We start from the raw sequence: 22,165 nt of genomic DNA on the forward strand, positions 1-22,165 counted from the left end.
AAAGATAAATTTTGTTATGCATTGCGACCTAACCCGCATACCTAGGGACTAAATAGTTATGGATTCAACATCTTGTCGTAGAATATGAAGTTATTCAGAATATTAAATTGACCATGTTATGTTGATAAGTAAAGTTTAGTTTTATAGTATTTTGAACATTTTACATGGAAATTGTTAGAAGAAGTAATGTAATTATAAGGAATGAAGTATGGAACTCAAATCTCAAATGTGATATGTAAGTTTTGATATTTTAATATTTTGAAGGTTATATTTGAAATGATTAAGAAAGAGAAAATTAATTTGAGATGATGAAATATATGCAAGTCTAATGTTGAATGAGATAATGATTCATTTTACATATGCTTATATGATTTTCTTGGATTACTGACGCTCGAGTTTAGTGTGCAGGAATTTGACCATGGGTTAAAGGGGAATTAAGGCTCAAACTACTACAAACATGACATAACCAAGGTTGAATCAATGGAAAAGATTCAAACCTAATTGTAACGTGTTTTATTTCGTATATGTGAATTGTATGTGTGCGTAGTAGCCTAGTTCATGTATTATTGTAAAACAAGTCATTTTTTTTAATATAATGTGATATTTTGTGTGTGTCACTTGACACTTGTGCTTGTTATGTGATATGACATGTTATTCATCAATGGATCATGTGGCCACCTTATTCTATGATAAATGCCTCAATTGAGGAATTTGATTATTGCCTTAGTCAGTAAAAGGACAAGGTCATCACCTTGGGGAATTTGAAATTTGAATCACCTAGCTTTGGGAGGGTCATAAAGTTACTTTAAGGTAAGTTGGGATTAAAATTAACCCCACCCATGTTAGTACTATAGGCTAGGGAGCTATTAATGACCTCTAGGGTGTCTAGTGGACCTAGGAGACCCCATGAAAATGAAATTCTTTATGGAATCCGAAAATGAGAAGGATATATATATAGAGGTATGGCTAAATGAGAAATCACTTGGCCACTCTCTAATTTTAGAGACAGTTAGGTTTTGGAGGGAGAGGAAGGAAGCTCTACTACAAATATCCTTACCTTAGCTTGGACCAAGGTTGGTATCTCAAGCTTGCTTCCTTTCCTTTTTCTTTCTTTTATCATGGCTAAGCCAATCTGCAAGTGTGGAGTTTATCAATGGAGTATGCATTGCATTGCAATGTGGAGTAGCATTCATGTGAGTTTTTGAATGGTGTTCATTCCATGTAGATTAGTGTGACACCATTGTGCATCTTGTTGTATTGTGTGGAGTATTGTGAGTATGAGGTTTGGATTTCCTCTATTTCCTTGTTGCATTATGGGTGTTGATATTGTGTTGTGATAATGTGATGTGCTCTTGAAAATCTATTGTTTTATTGCTACTTGGTTTTGTTTTCTTGTTGTGCTTGAGTGTTCTTATTGGTGTGGGACTTACACTCACCCTTGTGGGAAGGGAAGAGAAGTCTAGGGTGAACGGGCAGCAGTTGGATTGCATAGTTGAGGACCTTGGAGTATGGGCTCCATTCTATGCCATTGTCATATTCATATTTTTCCTCAGGGGAGGATAAGAAAAAAAAAAAAAAATGGTGAGGAAGGAAGTAACTAAAGTATGGGTTTGTAGGAAGCTAAAGCTGTTGGTTGTGTGTGGTGGAGGATGTTGTGTTGGTAGTGTGTGTGGTGGAAGATGTTTATGAAGCCCTGAAAGGGCATGATATTATGAAGCCCCGAAAGGGCCTTGTATTTTGTTGATTTAGCCCTGAAAGTGCATGAGTTTTATGGAAAATATGATATGAAATGGTAAATCTCCTTGTGTTTCCACCTTCACCCTATGTTCAAGGTTCCAATGGTGAGCCTTTGTGAAATATCCTTGAGATGCGATTTGTTGCAGTTTTTTTATGTGGTGTATATGTTTCTTACTAGTGTGTATGTGGATTTTGTTTGAGCCTTGTTCCCCTAGCGTGGGGGTGGTCTCTTTGAGGCCTATGGTTGGGTGAAAAGCACCCATGGTCCTTGTTGTTTTGTTGTGACGCATTTGCAAGTTCTTAGAGAAAAATCTTGGAAACTTGGAGTCCTTGTTATCTTCCATGTGCATAGGTGGAGAAGACAATATTGCATTGAGATGAGATAGAGAGAAAAACTCCATTTTGTTATGTGAGCCTAAATTTATTGTAAGAGAAAGCTACTGTCTTGGTTTGATTGTCAATGGAAAGGTTATGAGTGCTCATGTGTAGTAAAAGTATTTTCCATTGTGTATATTATGATATGTTGACTTCACCACCTTTTTGTGTATCATGAGGGTATCACTGAAGATAATTCATTGTAATAATATTGTTGTTTTATTGGATGGTAACACCAATCAGAGATCCAAATTACTTGATGCTCTTGAGTGGAATGCAAAAGAAATTTGATATCATAGAAGAGATAATATTCATAGGAAGGATTATCCTGGTGGATTGCTATTATCATTTTAGTTCCATTGTTTACCAATTGTGAATGTACATTCAAATCTAGATCTGCATAAGAAGATAATGTTGAGAAAATGGTTTCTAAATTTCATAATTCATAGATAGGGATAATCCAGATAACTTGATATAAAGTCTTGTCATGAAATGTTGAGTTATTGGATTAAGTTAATGTTTTGGATGCTAAATGAATCACAATTTTAAAACTATACTTAGTTTATAATTATCTCCTAATTATCCTTGCAATAACTTAACTAGAATATCCTAGATTACAGAAGAAGAAAATCAAGTGATGATATAAAATATACAAGACTTAAGACATAAGCTTGCTTTAGGTGCACATTTTATCCTTTGGAAAATGTATGACAAAGTAAAATAAATCTCTTCTCTTAATACAGACATTAAAATATTCAAGAGTATTCCTTAGACTCCTAGGACCCTATAACCTATAAAGCATATTTTAACATAATAAACTAACCATCATATTAATTGCATTAGAAGGGACCTCATATGAGACACATTACTCGAGTCAACACCCTATCAAATCAAAAGAAAATTTTTTTAAAAAAAATATACAATGCTCATGTTAAACAAACCTAAACTAGCACCAAGTAATATTTTAAACAAGACATAGCGTGACAAACAACCTACTATATTATCTACCCTAGGCTAGCGTGGGTTGGTGAATGAGAAAACAATTTAATATGCTATGGAGACCAAGGTATTTAATTTCTCTAACATGACCAAGACTTATTTCATCCACCTATTCCCTAGGCACTTTGTGCCTTCAAATATTATATTGGAATACCGTGCAAGTTTATGACATAATTCTGACAAGAGGGAATGGCTTCCATTTTGTCCTTGATGCCTTGATTTGCCTTGGAAGAAGTTATGGCATTTTATATGTCTTTCTTCACCCACCTAATTAAGACTAGGTTAAACTCCACGCTGTCAACAATATGGGACCAAGTAGCAAGTCGATTTAACATGGGAATTCAAAATGCATATCTTATAGCTCAAAATTAATAGGATTTGACTCATGGAAAAGGCGCCTATGCTTGTCTTGGCCAAAACTTTGGTAAGTGAGTCCACCATGGAGAGAAACCCAAGGAATTTGCTTGGTCTATGGGTAAGTGAAGAATTTTATGGGGTAGTAGCACGTGGGTAGTAGGGTGATTTGGAACTTTGCTAGAGAAAAAGTATTTCATCTTCTTAAAAGAAATGTGAGTGGGGTCAAGTTAATGGACTATGACTAATAGGGTATTTTAGATAGATGGATAGTTAATATGTTCATATGCATTCATTTTTTTGCCTTAGTATTAGTAAGGATAGATTATCTTTTAAAATCATTCTTTTATGATATATGTTTATATAAATGAATTGATCATTCTTTTCACTACAATTTCAATTGTAGTAGGTATTGACCCTAATATTAAAATGTGATGTCACTTGCATTAGAGATATAATATGAATAATAAATAGATAATTCAATCTTAATAACTATGTCAATAAAAGATGTAAGTTGGGATATGAAAAAAATAAAAATATGCACCCATTGATTTTGGGAACATTTTAAATACTCTAGAAAAGTGTTAATTATGTATATATTGTTATTTGAATCGATTGCCTAGAGTAGCATAGTTGGCATCAAAGTTGATGATAGTTCTAATGGATGGTTAATCAAGGGTTACATGCATTGAAGAAATATTAACTCATATGAAAAATTATTAAAGATGACATTGAAATGTGGAGTGCAGATTGAAGTAGTAGGTATGAGTATTCTCTTTCCAAACCCTGGGTCAGTAGATGTCAGAGGGATGTCCAACTCAGTGATGATATAGTTGTAACACACATATGTCTTTTGGAGGTTATTTAGGCTTATAAAATTAATTAATTAAGAATAATAATAATGATAATAATAATAATAATTTTTTTTTTTAAAAAAAAAATTGTGCTTAATGTACATTTAGGATAAATTTAGAGCATGACATTTTGGTATCAGAGCCTAGTTGAAGCACTGGCCATTGATGGGTCCATAAACAAATGTAAAATTTAAATGTTACCTTTAAAAGAGGAAAACTTCAATTGACTCATCTTTTAAGCTAGTATCTGCTATGAGAGAGTCAACTAAACCATAACATCCTTATTACTCTTGACTTGTTGATAAGATAACCTTTGACCAATTTTTTTTATAAATGACTTTTAATCATTTTAAATAGATTATTATAAATGATACTAACCAATATAATTCTCCTAGTACTAGGTAACTTTGTTCATCGTCATAATAATAATTTCATTAATACTAAAATAAAATAATTAACCCTAATAATACATTCACCAAACCCTTCTCTCACTACTTATAGATTTAGTACAAGCCATTGTCATAAAATTACTATAAATAAGGACTTACATATAGATCTAAAGAGTTATATAGATAGCATCAAGGAGCTAGCATTTTCCTTATCTCATAGGTGAACAATGATCTATCATTAGTGTCGTTCTCAACTTCAAGATAAGACATATATAAAAACATTTACCTCTAACATTCCTAGATGAAAGATCTTTCTAAGGCACTAATAATATCATTATAGTGAAAATAAGAAAAGAAAGAAATCAACAATAAACAAGAATTGAATTTCAATTAAAAGATTAAATTTATTTTTATAAGATTTTACTCTTTTTTTTAAAAATAAATAAATATAATCTATACAGTTTTTCTTTTAACTAACATTAGCTAAACTTGTATTTCTTTACTCATTCCATTGATAAAGGAATACTAAGTTAATATTATGTGTCAAAAATGTTCTTATATGCCTTTCACATTTGTCACTGCATGTAAGAGAGCTTAGTGACCATAGATTGAACTAGAATGAAGGAATTGTAAAGAAAATAAATGCAATATTTATCTAATATTTTCTATGCAAGTAAATGAATATAAACTAGATGAAATACAAATTTAATCTAAGAGTTAGTAAGAAAACATTGAAGCTAGAACATGTAAAATGAAAGTATTGAATGAGAATGTAATAAACTGTTTTAAAAAGCACAAAAATGGAGTACTCAAACTGATAGAGTTTATTCATTCACAAATTTCATCCTCTCAAATGAGAGACATAAGTTCCCAATTTATAGAGAAATCCAAAATAAATAAATGGTGTATATCAATTAGATGAATGGTGGAGATTGAATGAATGTTCACTTTCAAATGGAAGTTTCCATTTAAGAGAGAGTTAATTGATTTGTTTCCTTGTTCTTTTTGAAATCACTCAATGTTTCCATTTTTTTTTTTATAAAAACAAATCAAAAGAAGATTTTGGAGATTTTGTTAAAATTATGTCTCATATTTTGAATATTTAAATTCAAATGATATATATATATATTTAATTCAAATAAGTAATAAATTCATTTTGCATGTAATTTTAGAAAATATCAAAATTAATATAATCAAAGTATTAGGAAAATTTAATTAAATTAATTGATTTAGTGGGTTTAATAGCCAAGATGTCAATATTCATGAGCTTATTATTTTATTTATATTTATTTCTTTATTAATTCTTATAGTGATTTTTGTAGATTAATGATTTTCTACAACTAATATTTAAATCAAATAGAGTCAATTAGGACTAGAAATGACTAATAAATTAGGATTTTGTTGATCATTAGAAATATTAGGAGTAAGTTAGTTTTTGAGACCAATTTGAGGTATTACAAATATAAAAATACAAGGTATACTATCCATTATATTATGATCCAATTTAATACTATTCCTATAACTAACAACATTAACTATTTATGATTAATTGTACATATATGACAATAATAATTGATTATCATTAATAATAGTGTTGAAGGGTCTAGGTGTCATAAAAATATAGAATATTCATGTTGGATAAGCTGGATAATTACTTATTTAGGCACATCCATTTGGACACAATTCAAATTGGGAATCTAGGTTTCAAACAGAATTTACATGTTACTTTATAGATATCATGCTTACCCTCAAGGATAGGATGTTAAATTGAATCATTGATAAAGGATATTTCTATAGTAAGGTTGCATAAGCATATATTTCCTTCTGAGATCACCTATTAGCAGAGTTTAGTTACAACACTAGGTGCCTAACCCATTATGTTTCAACATATGCAATAAATGACAACTTGGTGTAAGATGTATTAGTACACCCAATTAAACCACGAGCTATGGATGAAGCACTTTGAGACATAGGGGGATATGAGACTTCTTACTAAGCCATTAGTTCCATAAAACAACAATGTATCCTCTTCTCCACCAGGGAACCTTGGTATGGCTATGTTATTTCTGTGAGCTTCATATTTGATGTGAATTCTTGTTGGTCATTTGTTCAAACTTTACATTTATATCATCTTTATTTCTACCAATAATTTGATACTTCACATTTCATTAGATTTCTTGAAGTTGGTTCCATTTTGCCTCAGGGACATGTCTTGTGTTATTTGAAAATTTACTAATGTGGCCACATACGTATTATTTTCTTGTAAAATATTCCTTTTATTTGTGAGTTTCTTTTGAGGCATTTTCTTGGATTGTATTGAAATGGCCATACCAAGGAGAATCCTTGACAAACCATTTAGGGAATTAATGTACCTATAAAATTTCTAGTTATCCATTGAAAAGTTGCTACACAAGATTTCTAAGACACTAACCCCTTTGTATGTCATAATTATGGAATAAGGACCAACCTCTTTTACCATAGGTATATTATGTATATTAAACTAGTTAAGACTATAGATGCATGTTATGTTGCGGACCCTAAGCAAGGACATAAGAAATTTAGCAGTTAGACCTTAGTAAAGAAAGGATTGGATTACTTGGCACCAACAGTAGAATACTCAAGTAGGGTCAACTCTGATAATTACAACATAGGCAATAACACAACACTGATACCTAGTTCATGAACTCCAGGAGGAGGTTCATGCCTAGGGGGGGAGGATGTGAGGCCTCACCCAATTCGTCATAGTACCAATGAGATAATTGCATTACGGTGATTTTAATCCTATGTTTGATACACTTTTAAGACTGTAGGGTTATGTCATTTTAATATCTGCATTTTGATGATCTGCAATTACCTCTACATATTATGACCTAATTGATGCATTTAATGATTCTATTTCATGTTGTAAGCTATTGACATTGCTTTAATAGAAATTGAATGGTAGAAATGCTTGTAATAGAAGAAGGTAATGTTGAAGTGGAAATTAGAGTTAAAAGATAAATTTTGTTATGCATTGAGACCAAACCTGCATACCTAGGGATTCAATAGTTATGGATTCAGCATCTTGTCATAGAATATGAAGTTATTCAGAATATTAAATTGACCATGTTATGTTGATAATTAAACTTTAGTTTTATAGTATTTTGAACATTTTACATGGAAATTGTTAGAAGAAGTAATGTAATTATAAGGAATGAAGTATGGAACTCAAATGTCGAATGTGATATGTAAGTTTTGATATTTTAATATTTTGAAGGTTATATTTGAAATGATTAAGAAAGGGAAAGTTAATTTGAGATGATGAAATATATGCAAGTCTAATGTTGAATGAGATAATGATTTATTTTACATATGCTTATATGATTTTCTTGGACTACTGATGCTCGAGTTTAGTGTGCAGGAATTTGACCATGGGTTAAAGGGGAATTAAAGCTCAAACTACTACGAACATGACATAACCAAGGTTGAATCAGTGGAAACGATTCAAACCTAATTGTAATGTGTTTTATTTCATTTATGTGAATTGTATGTGTGCGTAGTAGCCTAGTTCTTGTATTATTGTAAAACAAGTCATTTTTTTTAATATAATGTGATATTTTGTGTGTGCCACTTGACACTTGTGCTTGTTATGTGATATGACATGTTATTTTTCAATGGATCATGTGGCCACCTTATTCCATGATAAATGCCTCAATTGAGGAATTTGATTATTGCCTTGGTCAATAAAAGGACAAGGTTATCACCTTGGGGAATTTGAAATTTGAATCACCTAGCTTTGGGAGGGTCATAAAGTAACTTTAAGGTAAGTTGGGATTAAAATTAACCCCACCCATGTTAGTACTATAGGCTAGGGAGCTATTAATGACCTCTAGGGTGTCTAGTGGACCTAGGAGACCCCATGAAAATGACATTCTTTATGGAATCCGAAAATGAGAAGGATATATAAAGAGGTATGGCTAAATGAGAAACCACTTGGCCACTCTCTAATTCTCAAGACAGTTAGGTTTTGGAGGGAGAGGAGGGGAGATCTACTCCAACTATCCTTACCCTAGCTTGGACCAAGGTTGGTATCTCAAGCTTGCTTCCTTTCCTTTTTCTTTCTTTTAGCACGGTTAAGCCAATTTGCAAGTGTGGAGTTTATCAATGGAGTATGCATTGCATTGCATTGTGGAGTAGCATTCATGTGAGTGTTTGAATGGTGTTCATTCCATGTAGATTAGTGTGACACCATTGTGCATCTTGTTGTATTGTGTGGAGTATTGTGAGTATGAGGTTTGGATTTCCTCTATTTCCTTGTTGCATTATGGGTGTTGATATTGTCTTGTGATAATGTGATGTGCTCTTGAAAATCTGTTGTTTTATTGCTACTTGGTTTTGTTTTCTTGTTGTGCTTTAGTGTTCTTCTGGGTGTGGGACTTACACTCACCCTTTTGGGAAGGGAAGAGAAGTCCAGGGTGAACAGGCAGTAGTTGGATTGAATAGTTGAGGACCTTGGAGTATGGGCTCCATTGTATGCCATTGTCATATTCATATTTTTCCTTGGGGGAGGATAAGAAAAAAGAAAAAAAAGAAATGGTGAGGAAGGAAGTAACTGAAGTATGGGTTTGTAAGAAGCTAAAGCTTTTGGTTGTGTGTGGTGGAGGATGTTATGTTGGTAGTGTGTGTGGTGGAAGATGTTTATGAAGCCTCGAAAGGGCATGATATTATGAAGCCCCGAAAGGGCATGAGTTTTATGGAAAATATGATATGAAATGATAAACCTCCTTGTGTTTCCACCTTCACCCTATGTTCAAGGTTCCAATGGTGAGCCTTTGTGAAATATCCTTGGGATGGGATTTGTTGCAGTTTTTTTATGTGGTGTATATGTTTCTTACAAGTGTGTATGTGGATTTTCTTTGAGCCTTGTTCCCCTAGCGCGGGGGTGGTCTCTTTGAGGCCTATGGTTGGGTGGAAAGCACCCATGGTCCTTGTTGTTATGTTGTGATGCATTTGCAAGTTCTTAGAGAAAAATCTTTGAAACTTGGAGTCCTTGTTATCTTCCATGTGCATAGGAGGAGAAGACAATATTGCATTGAGATAAGAGAGAGAGAGAGAGAAAAACTCCATTTTGTTATGTGAGCCTAAATGTATTGTAAGAGAAAGCTACTGTCTTGGTTTGATTGTCAATGGAAAGGTTGTGAGTGCTCATGTGTAGTAAAAGTATTTTCCATTGTGTATATTATGATATGTTGACTTCACCACCTTTTTGTGTATCATGAGGGTATCACTGAAGATAATTCATTGTAATAATATTTTTGTTTTATTGGATGGTAACACCAATCAGAGATCCAAATTACTTGATGCTCTTGAGTGGAATGCAAAAGAAATTTGATATCATAGAAGAGATAATATTCATAGGAAGGATTATCCTGGTGGATTGCTATTATCATTTTAGTTCCATTGTTTACCAATTGTGAATGCACATTAAAATCTAGATCTTCATAAGAAGATAATGTTGAGAAAATGGTTTCTAAATTTCATAATTCATAGATAGGGATAATCCAAATAACTTGATATAAAGTCTTGTCATGAAATGTTGAGTTATTGGATTAAGTTAATGTTTTGAATGCTAAATGAATCACAATTTTAAAACTATACTTAGTTTATAATTATCTCCTAATTATCCTTGCAATAACTTACCTTGAATATCCTAGATTACAGAAGAATAAAATCAAGTGATGATATAAAATATACAAGACTTAAGACATAAGCTTGCTGTAGGTGCACATTTTATCCTTTGGAAAATGTATGAGAAAGTAAAATAAATCTCTACTCTTAATACATACATTAAAATATTCAAGAGTATTCCTTAGACTCCTAGGACGCTATAACCTATAAAGCATATTTTAATATAATAAACTAACCATCATATTAATTGCATTAGAAGGGACCTCATATGAGACACATAACTCGAGTCAACATCCTATCAAATCAAAAGAAACTTTTTTAAAAATATATATACAATGCTCATGTTAAACAAACCTAAACTAGCACCAAGTAATATTTTAAACAAGACATAGCGTGACAAACAACCTACTATATTATCTACCCTAGGCTAGCATGGGTTGGTGGATGAGAAAACAATTTAATATGCTACGGAGACCAAGGTATTTAATTTCTCTAACATTACCAAGACTTATTTCATCCACCTATTCCCTTGGCTCTTTGTGCCTTCAAATATTATATTGGAATACCGTGCAAGTTTATGACATAATTCTGACAAGAGGGAATGGCTTCCATTTTGTCCTTGACGCCTTGATTTGCCTTGGAAGAAGTTATGGTATTTTATATGTCTTTCCTTACCCACCTAATTAAGACTAGGATAAACTCCATGCTATCAACAATATGGGACCAAGTAGCAAGTCGATTTAACATGGGAATTCAAAATGCATATCTTCTAGCTCAAAATTAATAGGATTTGACTCATGGAAAAGGCGCCTATGCTTGTCTTGGCCAAAACTTTGGTAAGTGAGTCCACCATGGAGAGAAACCCAAGGAATTCGCTTGGTCTATGGGTAAGTGAAGAAGATTATGGGGTAGTAGCACGTGGGTAGTAGGGTGATTTGGAACTTTGCTAGAGAAAAAGTATTTCATCTTCTTAAAAGAAATGTGAGTGGGGTCAAGTTAATGGACTATGACTAATAGGGTATTTTAGATAGATGGATAGTTAATATGTTCATATGCATTCATTTTGTTACCTTAGTATTAGTAAGGATAGATTATCTTTTAAAATCATTCTTTTATGATATATGTTTATATAAATGAATTGATCATTCTTTTCACTACAATTTCAATTCTAGTAGATATTGACCCTAATATTAAAATGTGATGTCGCTTGCATTAGAGATATAATATGAATAATAAATAGATAATTCGATCTTAATAACTATGTCAATGAAAGATTTCAGTTGGGATATGAAAAAAATTAAAATATACACCCATCGATTTTGGGAACATTTTAAATACTCTAGAAAAGTGTTAATTAGGTATATATTGTTATTTGAATCGATTTCCTAGAGTAGCATAGTTGGCATCAAAGTTGATGATAGTTCTAATGCATGGTTAATCGAGGGTTACATGCATTGGAGAAATGTTAACTCATATGACAAATTAGTAAAGATGACATTGAAATGTGGAGTACAGATTGAAGTAGTAGGTATGAGTATTCTCTTTCCAAACCCTGGGTTAGTAGATGTCAGAGGGATGTCCAACTCAGTGATGATATAGTTGTAACACACATATGTCTTTTGGAGGTTATTTAGGCTTATGAAATTAATTAATTAAGAGTAATAATAATAATAATAATATTTTAAAAAAAAAAAATTGTGCTTAATGTACATTTAGGGTAAATTTAGGGCATGACATAATTAAATAAGAAAAGTGTCTCTAATTAATTAAAGATTATTTAATTAAATAGAAAAAGTAATTATGAGAGCATATGTCATTTTATTAAATTAAATATCTTAACAAAATCTCTCTTCAATTGAAAAAGGGAAATTTCCAGTTCACTATTGATAAAAAATGAGTTAAATCAGTTAACTCTTTTTTCTACTCAAATTGAATTAGTTAACTCCTTATTTTTCTCAAATTAAATCTGTTAACTCCCTTTAATTTGGAAATCTCCCTTTATGACTGAACTTCACCTTTAATCCTTACCATTGATTGAAATCGATCTTAACCGTTGATGAATTCCAAGAAAATCTATTTAAGAGATCCTCATCTCTTCATGTAGTGCCTACCCTCGTTCACATCTTTTCTGGACATTGTTGTTATTATCAGACTATGATACACTAGTTTTATGTTGATGAATTAGTGGTATTGTTTTGACACTATCAGACATTATGTTATGGATTCAGTGGTTATATGATGAGATCATTTAGATTTTACATTTCATGCATACATGATGGTCATTATACTATTTTTAGTTATTATTGATGCTTAGATGGATGGTTTATTATCTTATGTGTTTTTATTATGGATACTTATCCCATACTTGCATGTGTATGGTGTGCATGTTTTCTTATTGTATGGCATTTCTGATGTGGTTAAGGAAGGGAGTCGTAGTCACCTACTTAGTCGAGATCTACACGATGCACCACTTCCTGCCATTTTCTATTTAGCTTAGCATTATATATATTATATGTACATGCATGGTTTTTTTTCAGGTTGCAGGTAGCGGGTATTGACTTCCCTGAATTGCCAGGATGAGCATACCCTATTATAATATCTCAATGATAAGAGAAGGGAGATAAATTCTCAAGTCCAAATCCCAAACCTTTAAACCAATTGTCCTAGTGAGGTAGGACAAGTATCTGGATATTTTACCCACCAAATGTGTCGGATGACATGATTTGTGATTTTTAACCCTTTAGACTGATTTTGAGTGATTTTCTCTATGATGGGTTTTCATATTTTATCTTGGAGGTCTATGGTGAATTTTCTATTAATTATGTCTTAATAAATGGATTTAATGGATAAATTAATTATTTGAGAAAATTAATAAAAAAATCATGTTATTTGATATTTTTTATTGTAAATAATTAAATGTGAATTATTGAGGAAAATGAATTAAATAAAATAAAATTAGAAATTAAAATTAATAATAATAATAAAATAATAAAAAAAGTAATAAATAAATAATACTAATAAAAGTTATAAAAGTTAAAATGAAAGTTAGAAATATTTAAATAAAAATTATATAAAAAAGTGAATTGGAGTTATAAGCTTGCATGGGAATTTATGCACTTCTCTATTTCTCAAGTGTCAACAACACAAGGGTTAGCGCATCAATTAAGCACATGGTGTCTACAACCCTAAGGCTCATCTTGAAGGTTGGAAAAGACCCATGCTTAGTTGGTGACACTTTTCAGCTGTTTCTAGAAGCATTCTAGATGTTTCTTGAAAGCTCTTTATATTCAGGCATTCATAGAAGCTTAGAGATAGCGTTTGGAGTGCAATTGGAGCATTGGAGGACTCGAGAATTCTGAAGAAGGGAGGAGCTTGCTTTGCAAATTTTCTGAGGAAGAGCAATTTAGCATAAGAATCCATATCATTTTTGCATCATGCATTTTTGCATTAGATTCTTTTGATTTTACTTATGCTATTTTTGCATCATGCATTCCCTATCTTCTTCATGTCTTCCATATGTCTTCTGAGAAGTTTCATATTTATATGCATTCTCAATGTGGGTAGATTAATTTAATTGGAGAATTTAATATGAAATCTATAATGCAAATATCTTATTCTTAATTGTAGATATAATCTTTGTGGGAAAAAAAAAACATACATGGTTATGTATTCAGATCTGCATACATATACATATATATAAATATATATTTATATATATGCATATGTATACATTTATTATGGATCTATTATAAAATTTGAATATATATACATACATACATACATACATACATACATACATACATACATACATACATATATACATATAATGCACCGAATTGAGCGATTAATAAAATCGCAGTGGAAAATTTATTAATTTGTATCGCGATTCATATCGCATGAAACAAAATTTTATACATTATATGTTGTGGGAACGATTCGTACCCTGCGCCAGTGGAAGGCAAAGACTTGCCATCGTAGGTCGGCGGCGACAGGGGTACTACGTACCCGCTGTCGGCGTAGTGCCTGTGATTGCAGGTACTATGTACCGCAACAAGAGTTGGAGGGGGTTTAATTGATGTTAACGATATGAAAAAAAAAAAAAAAAATTTTTATGTTAAAATATTTATATACAATTCGATTCTCATATGGTGTCAATTGAAATTGTTAATTCGATTTTATGAAAACGTAATATATATATATGTGTGTGTGTGTGTGTGTGTGTGTGTGTGTGTGTGTGTGTGTGTGTGTGTGTGTTATTTAAGTTATTATTTGATCAATGATTTATATTGAAGGTTTATTTTCATAAGGTGACTTTTTAATAATTTTTAACTCTTTAATAATATAAATGTTTTAAATTATTAAATAAGGAATTGATAGCTGGGTGGGGGATGTATCAAACAAATGTTATTAATTGGAAAATCGATTTTTAGTTCTAATAAGGAAAACTTTTATTTATCCAAAAATAATATATGTGTTCCTCCATTCATTCTTCAGACTTGGAAACTTAAACTAAGATCTCTACATTTAAATTCAAGTTGTAAAACCAAAACATGTGTCTACATTGTGTAATCTTTAAGCTATTGTTTTAGGTTTTGGGTTGACTAGTGTTGACTAGTATATGACATCTACTAGAGGCTTGGGAGTTATGTGATTGTGGTGACATGATGATGTTTTAATCTCGATCTTTATAAACCCAACCATGGTTATGTGATAGAATTCTCTATGCATTGGTTGTAATTACTGATTGTTATAGTTGAGATTCTTATGTGTGAGACACTTGACTTAACCATTATTTTGGTCATCGATCAGTTATCCTTGGTTATTTTTCTAGTCGCCATGATGAGACTATTATGTGGATTTATTTTGATTATGTCATGATGTGACATGTTTGACTCAACCATTTTTGGAGTCTTCGATCAGTATGATTGAGATATATATATGTTAGTTATTGAGAACCATTGGATATTTGGTTATCAGTTATACTTCGGTTGCCAATAGAGAGCTGTTGTGTTCATGATTTTCTATGGATGTTTGCTCATGGAGATTTGATGCTTTTATGCATATTTGATGATTATATAGATTATCTTTTTTAATTTTGAGATTTATGAGTCCATGAGCATTAGGGTAGGATATCTGCATGTAGTGATGAGAAGTGGCTTGCAATGGGGGCCGGGGCCCTAAGAGGCTGCCAGCGTAACTCATTGTAAGTTGGATTAATAAGTGATAACATTCACACCTAATACTAACTGAATGAACCTAAAAAGATAAGTGTTTTATTCTTGCCCATGCCTTGAGTGCTTGTATAGGCTAGGATGGGAGTAGTGAGATGCATGGTCATGACCTTGCATTTCGTAGTATGCCTCGTCAGTATGAGAGGATACTAGTGGCCGCATGAAATCAGTATGGACCCGTGGAGTTTAGCTAACTACTAGGGTAACTTGTACGTGATAATTGCGATGACACTTTCCCACTTGTATCGTAGGTTCCTACAAGTCATTGTGTGCCTTTGGGATTAGATGTCAAATTTTGTGTTTGGAACCTTTGAGTTAGTATACTTTTAAGATTCATGGACTTATAGAGATATGTGCTATGTGATTTTGATAGCCTATTTGGGACTTGAGATTATCTCCTTAGCACGGTGGGAGTGGACCACTTAGGTACCACGTGGTCGGGTGGTAGTGTATTTTTCCACTCTTATCATTTTGAGATTTATTGAGACATCGTGGCTGATGCGTCCTTCATGGTGGTGGATATGTATCCATTTTCATTGATGATTAGCATATGTTAGATGATGTTATCTTATGCTTTTATTTGCATGTTATGTTACTTCTACATATGATGTTTTATTTATTAGGAGTGACATTCCTACTATGTATACCGATGATCTCTTTGGTGATTGGAATGTTACGCACGAAGGGATGGCTAGGATCCACGATGGTCTAATGATGTTATTGATGGTTGGGAGGAACCGTGCACTTAGTTTATTATGTTTGATCTTTATGATGGATGTATATGTTCTCTATGATGTTGTATCATGTGATTATCTCTACTCTGATGTATCATGGATTAGAATAGGATGATGTACCTTATCCTATGTATATATATTTTTGAGCTTGTCACACCCTATGAAATGTACAGTGGATGAATGCGCATTTGAAATGTAATGTATAAAAATTGGACTTATCATTATTATTTCATGTGGATGTTGTGCTAGATGGATTCATGTATGTAATTCAACGTTAAGGGATCTTAAAGAATGTGATCTGTTATTTATGTTATGTTTATTTTCAGATGGACATTGCTATTGCTTCTGTTATTGAGCATAAGTTATATGTGATATTTACTTTCATGAAAGAAAAAAAAAAATGCTACTAAACTTAGTGAAATTCTAGGTTAATTCTTTGGATCCCTTGGTGGGGCATTACATTTGGTATTAGAGCCTGAGTTTCTACATTGGGAGCTCTGGGTATTTTGGAACAACTAGATCTTTGAACTATTAAGTGTAACTTTCCAAACTTGATCTAGGTGAACTGAAACAGGACTTGAACTATTACTTTTATATTTTTCATACTTCAACACTTAGTTTCAAAACTGAAAATTTTACTTAAACCTAGACATAGAACTGAACTTAGTACCTTGTACAGTTGTAGGATGATATCTGGGACTAGGTCTTCTATTAGAGGCCATGGTAGAGGTTGTGGACATGGCAAAACTATCAGTGTCCATGATTCTGACCATGAGGGATCGGCTCATGTAGAGAGCATGGAAGAGCACTCTAGTAGGCAACAAGAAGAGAGCCGTAGAGAGGACCAAGCTGAGTCTGAAGAGGTTGGTTTGAGACAAATGGTGAAGACTATTCTAGAACGTCTACCTCCTATTCAAGAATAGCCTAAAGTGCATTAGACAGAACAAGAGCATAGACCCAGATCTAGAAGTCCTCAGAAGGAACGTCAGAGGTCCATTGTGTCCACTCAGATGAAGGATCTTTCAAGATCCAAGGTCAAGCCTTTCAATGGGAAAGGTTCTGGTTATGTGGTCGAGTAGTGGCTTATTTCTCTCGACAGGATTTCTTCCATGCAGGAGTTCGACAACAATGTTAAGGCAAGGTTTGCGATCGCTAATCTAGAGAATTTTGGGGCCACTTGGTGGATGATAGAGGAGAAAAATTTGGGAATTGATATGAGCAGTGTTACATGGGAGTTATTCTTAAAAAATTTTCGTGAACGATTCCTACCAGAGGAATGGAAACAACAAAGGGCTGATGAATTTCATAATCTCAGATAGTACACTTTGTTAGTGATCGAGTATGATCGTAAGTTTTATGAGCTTATGCCTTTTTTAGGGTTCAGTGAAAATTCAGCTCAGTTGACACAACATTTTATTAGGGGTTTGAATAACTGTATTATTGGGGGAGTTAAGGTATTTGAACCAAAAACCCTCAAGGATGCGGTGCATCGACCTATCCTTATTGAGCAAAGTGTCAACCTTGGTCAAGGTGGTTTTGTAGAAGCACTAGCAGCATCAGGATCTAAAAGGAACTACAATTTAGGTGGTAACAAGAAGTTTTTTTTCTCTAAGGGGAAACAGTATCAGCAGCAGTCTCAAGAGACACAACAATAGAAGGGCTCAAATTTTCAAGCTCAAGGAAGTGGCAAAGGTTCTAACACCAAGAACAATCGCAATGCTCAACGCAATAAACAAAATCAAACCAATCAGCTAGCTCAGAGTAGCAAGTCTTTTGTGAGTAAGAATAGTCGCCAGAAATCTAATGTACCACCTATGGGAAGAGGTTCTAGAAAAAATACGGAATACTTTTCATGTGGTCAGATTGGACATTATGCAGCTCAGTGTCCTTAGTGAGCACATTATGCAGCTCATAGAGTTTTTGCAGTAGTTGATCAGCATCAAGAAGATCATCAAGGAATAGTGGTTGAGACCACATGTGCTATTAGAGGTATATCTCTTTCAGTATTGTTTGATTCAGGAGCTATAGATTCATTTATTTCACCATCTATAGTTTCTAAGTGTAAGCTGGATGCAGTGAAGCAAGATCGTGGTTGGCAAGTGGAACTAGCCTCAGGCATTAAGGTCTCCACAGATTTTGTAGTTCATAAGTGTGGGCTTAGTTTAGGAAGCTTCGATACGGCAGTGGATCTTTGAGTCATACCCCTTGGTTCCTATGATGTGGTTTTAGGCATGGACTGGCTTGGATCTCATAGAGCTAGTATAGATTGCAGGAAGAAGATTATTAGGTGCCAAGATGACAAAGGGAATGATGTGCAGATAGTTAGGATACTGAGGTCTATATCTCTGTGGATGATTTCTACTATGCAATTGAAGCAAAGTTTCTGTAAGGGATGTCAGATATTTGCTATTATGGTAAATGATCTTGATGAGAAAGATTCCATGAGGGAGACTTTAGATCACCCAATTTTGCAGGAGTATGCAGATGTTTTTCCAAGTGAGATTCTAGGCATGCCTCGAAAGAGGGACATTGATTTTAGTATTGATCTAATTCCTGGAGCGGAGCCTATTTCTAAAGCTCCTTATCGCATGACTACTTAGGAATTGGGTGAGCTACGTCTTCAGCTAGAGGAACTTCTGGCCAAAGGGAGCATTCAACCTAATGTATCACCATGGGGAGCTCCAGTGCTCTTTGTGAAGAAGAAAGATGGTTCTTTGCACCTTTGTATTGACTATAGACAGTTGAATAAGGTGACTATTAAGAACAGGTATCCTTTACCTAGGATTGATGACTTATTTGATCAGATCAAGGGAGCTACAGTATTCTCCAAGATTGACCTTAAGTCAGGAGACCACCAACTTCGCATTAAGGAGCAGATATTCACAAGACTACTTTTCAAACTCATTATGGGCATTATAAGTTCACAGTGGTACTTTTTGGATTGACTAATGCTCCATCGATTTCCAAAAGTTTGATGAATGGTGTGTTTCGATCTTATCTGGATAGGTTTTTACTCGTGTTTCTTGATGACATATTGATATATTCTAAGACTCAGAAGGAGCATGAGGAACACCTGTGATTGGTTTTGCAGTGTTTAAGGGACAATCAGCTTTATGCTAATGCAGCTAAGTGTGAATTCTTCAAATCGGAGACTCGGTATTTAGGGCATGTTATTTTAGGTGATGGTATTTCAATGGATCCTGCAAAGATTAAGGCGATAATAGATTGGCCGACATCGATTAATGTGTCAGAGATTCGTAGTTTCATGGGTTTAGCTAGTTATTATCATAGATTTTTCTAGAACTTCTCTAAGATAGAACATCCTATTACTTCTCTTCAAAGGAAAGGAAAGAAGTTCATATGGACAGAGAAATGTGAGGAAGCTTTTCAGAAGCTAAAGGAGCTTTTGACCAGTGCACCGATACTAGCTATACCAGATCCAAAAGGTGATTTCATGGTATGTATAGATGCTTCTCTTGAAGGGATTGGGGCAGTGTTAATGCAGAATGGACAGGTGATTGCGTATGAATCACGCAAGCTGAAGGATCACGAGTTAAATTATCCTATGCATGACCTTGAGTTAGCAGCAGTAGTTCATGCTTTGACAAGGTGGAGACATTTCTTGTTGGGGCATAGATTTGAGCTACATAGCGATCATCGTAGTCTTCAGTACATTTTTACTCAGCCTAATTTGAATGCTCGCCAGAGGTGATGGATGGAGTTTCTATGCGAGTATGATTTTGAGGTTAAGTACATTCAGGGTAAGGAGAATGTGGTGGCGGATGCTTTGAGTCATAGGAGACATGTGTTATCATCGATGACTCTTAGTGTGGATTTGAGGAGTCAGATTTTTCAAGCACTTACTACGGATTCCTGGTATCAGGAAGTGTGTAGAGAGATTGATTCAGGAAGATCTTTGGAAGGTAAGTTTGCTAGTTACGATCGAGAGTCAGATTGTCTTTTGAGACATTTGGGGAGGATTTATGTGCCATTTTTGGATGAGCCTCGCACCTTGATATTGGAAGAAGCCCATCATACACCTTACTCAGCACATCCAGGTGTCAAGAAGATGCATGCTAACTTGAGACGTTTGTTCTTTTGGTCTGGGATGAAGCAAGATATTGCTGATTTTGTGGCTAGGTGCCTTGAGTGTTAGAGAGTTAAGGCAGAACATCAGCACCAGGGTGGACTTTTGCAGCCTAATCTCATTCCTTCTTGGAAGTGGGATATCATCTCCATGGATTTTATTGTGGGATTACCTATGACAGTTCGACGTCATGATGCTATCATGGTCACTATTGATCGATTGACTAAGGTAGCACATTTTTCACCGATTAGGTCTTCCTACGCAGTAGCTTCTGTAGCTAATGTCTTTATGTGTGATATTGTGAGGTTACATGGTATTCCTAGAAAGATCATTTCTGACAGGAATCCTATATTCACATATGCATTCTAGACATTGCTACAGCTTGAGCTTGGAGGGCAGTTAAACTTTAGCTCGGCATATCATCCAGAGACTGATGGTTAGACAGAGAGGGTGAATTAGGTTTTGGAGGATATGTTACAGATGTATGTGATGGATAGTAAAACACATTGGGAGGATTATCTCTACTTAGTGGAGTTTTCTTACAACAATGGGTATCATAGTTCTATTGGTATGGCACCATTTCAGGCATTATATGGATGTCCTTTTCATACACCATTGAGTTGGGATAGTCTTGAGGATGGCATCCTATTGGGTCCTGAGATGCTTCATGATATGGAGCAATAGGTAGTGCGTATTCATGAGTACTTGACTACAACACAAGATAGGCAGAAGAAGTACGTCGATGCTCATAGAATTGATAAGCAATTTTTTGTGGGTGATAAATTTTTCTTGAGAGTGCGACTGCGAAAGAGTTTGATCCGATATGGAAAGGGTTCTAAGCTAGCACCTTGCTATGTGGGACCCTTCGAGATTCTAGAGAGGATTGGCCCAGCTGCTTACCGTCTTGCTCTATCGCCCAGCCTAGCTCACATTCATGATGTTTTTCATGTTTCAGTGCTTCGACAGTATATACTAGATATTGTACATGTTCTTGATTAGAATGTGTTGCAGGTAGAGGATGGGCAGCTGGCTTTGGAGCAGGTTCATATTCTAGAGCAGCGAGAGTTGACCCTCAGGGGTCGAACCATCGAGCAGGTAAGGGTCCAATGGGACCCTACTGATGATTCTTCAGCTACTTGGGAGGATGCAACTAGATTGAGGGAGTTATATCCCTACTTGTTTATAGGCTTCAAGGAGTAATCCTAACACAAGGGGGGGTGGATGTACTGCGTACCCTCGTTCACATCTTTTTTTGACATTATTGTTATTATCAAACTATGATAGACTAGTTTTATGTTGATGGATTAGTGGTATTGTTTTGACACTATCAGACATTATGTTATGGATTCAGTGGTTATATGATGAGATCATTTAGATTTTACATTTCATGCATACATGATGATCATTATACTATTTTCAGTTATTATTGATGATTAGATGGATGGTTTATTATTTTATGTGTTTTATTATGGATACTTACCCCATACTTGCATGTGTATGGTGTGTGTGTTTTCTTATTGTATGACATTTTTGATGTGGTTAAGGAAGGGAGTCGTAGTCACCTACTTAGTCAAGATCTACACGATGCACCACTTCCTACCATTGTCTATTTAGCTTAGCATTATATATATTGTATGTACATGCATGGTTTTTCTACAGGTTGAAGGTACCAGATATCAACTTCCCTGAATTGCCAAGATGAGCGTACCTTATTATACTATCTCAATGATAAGAGAAG

The sequence above is a fragment of the Cupressus sempervirens genome, chromosome 9 (assembly GCF_028749045.1).
Source record: "Cupressus sempervirens isolate cs-2001-9-10 chromosome 9, ASM2874904v1, whole genome shotgun sequence".
Classification (NCBI taxonomy): Eukaryota; Viridiplantae; Streptophyta; class Pinopsida; order Cupressales; family Cupressaceae; genus Cupressus; species Cupressus sempervirens.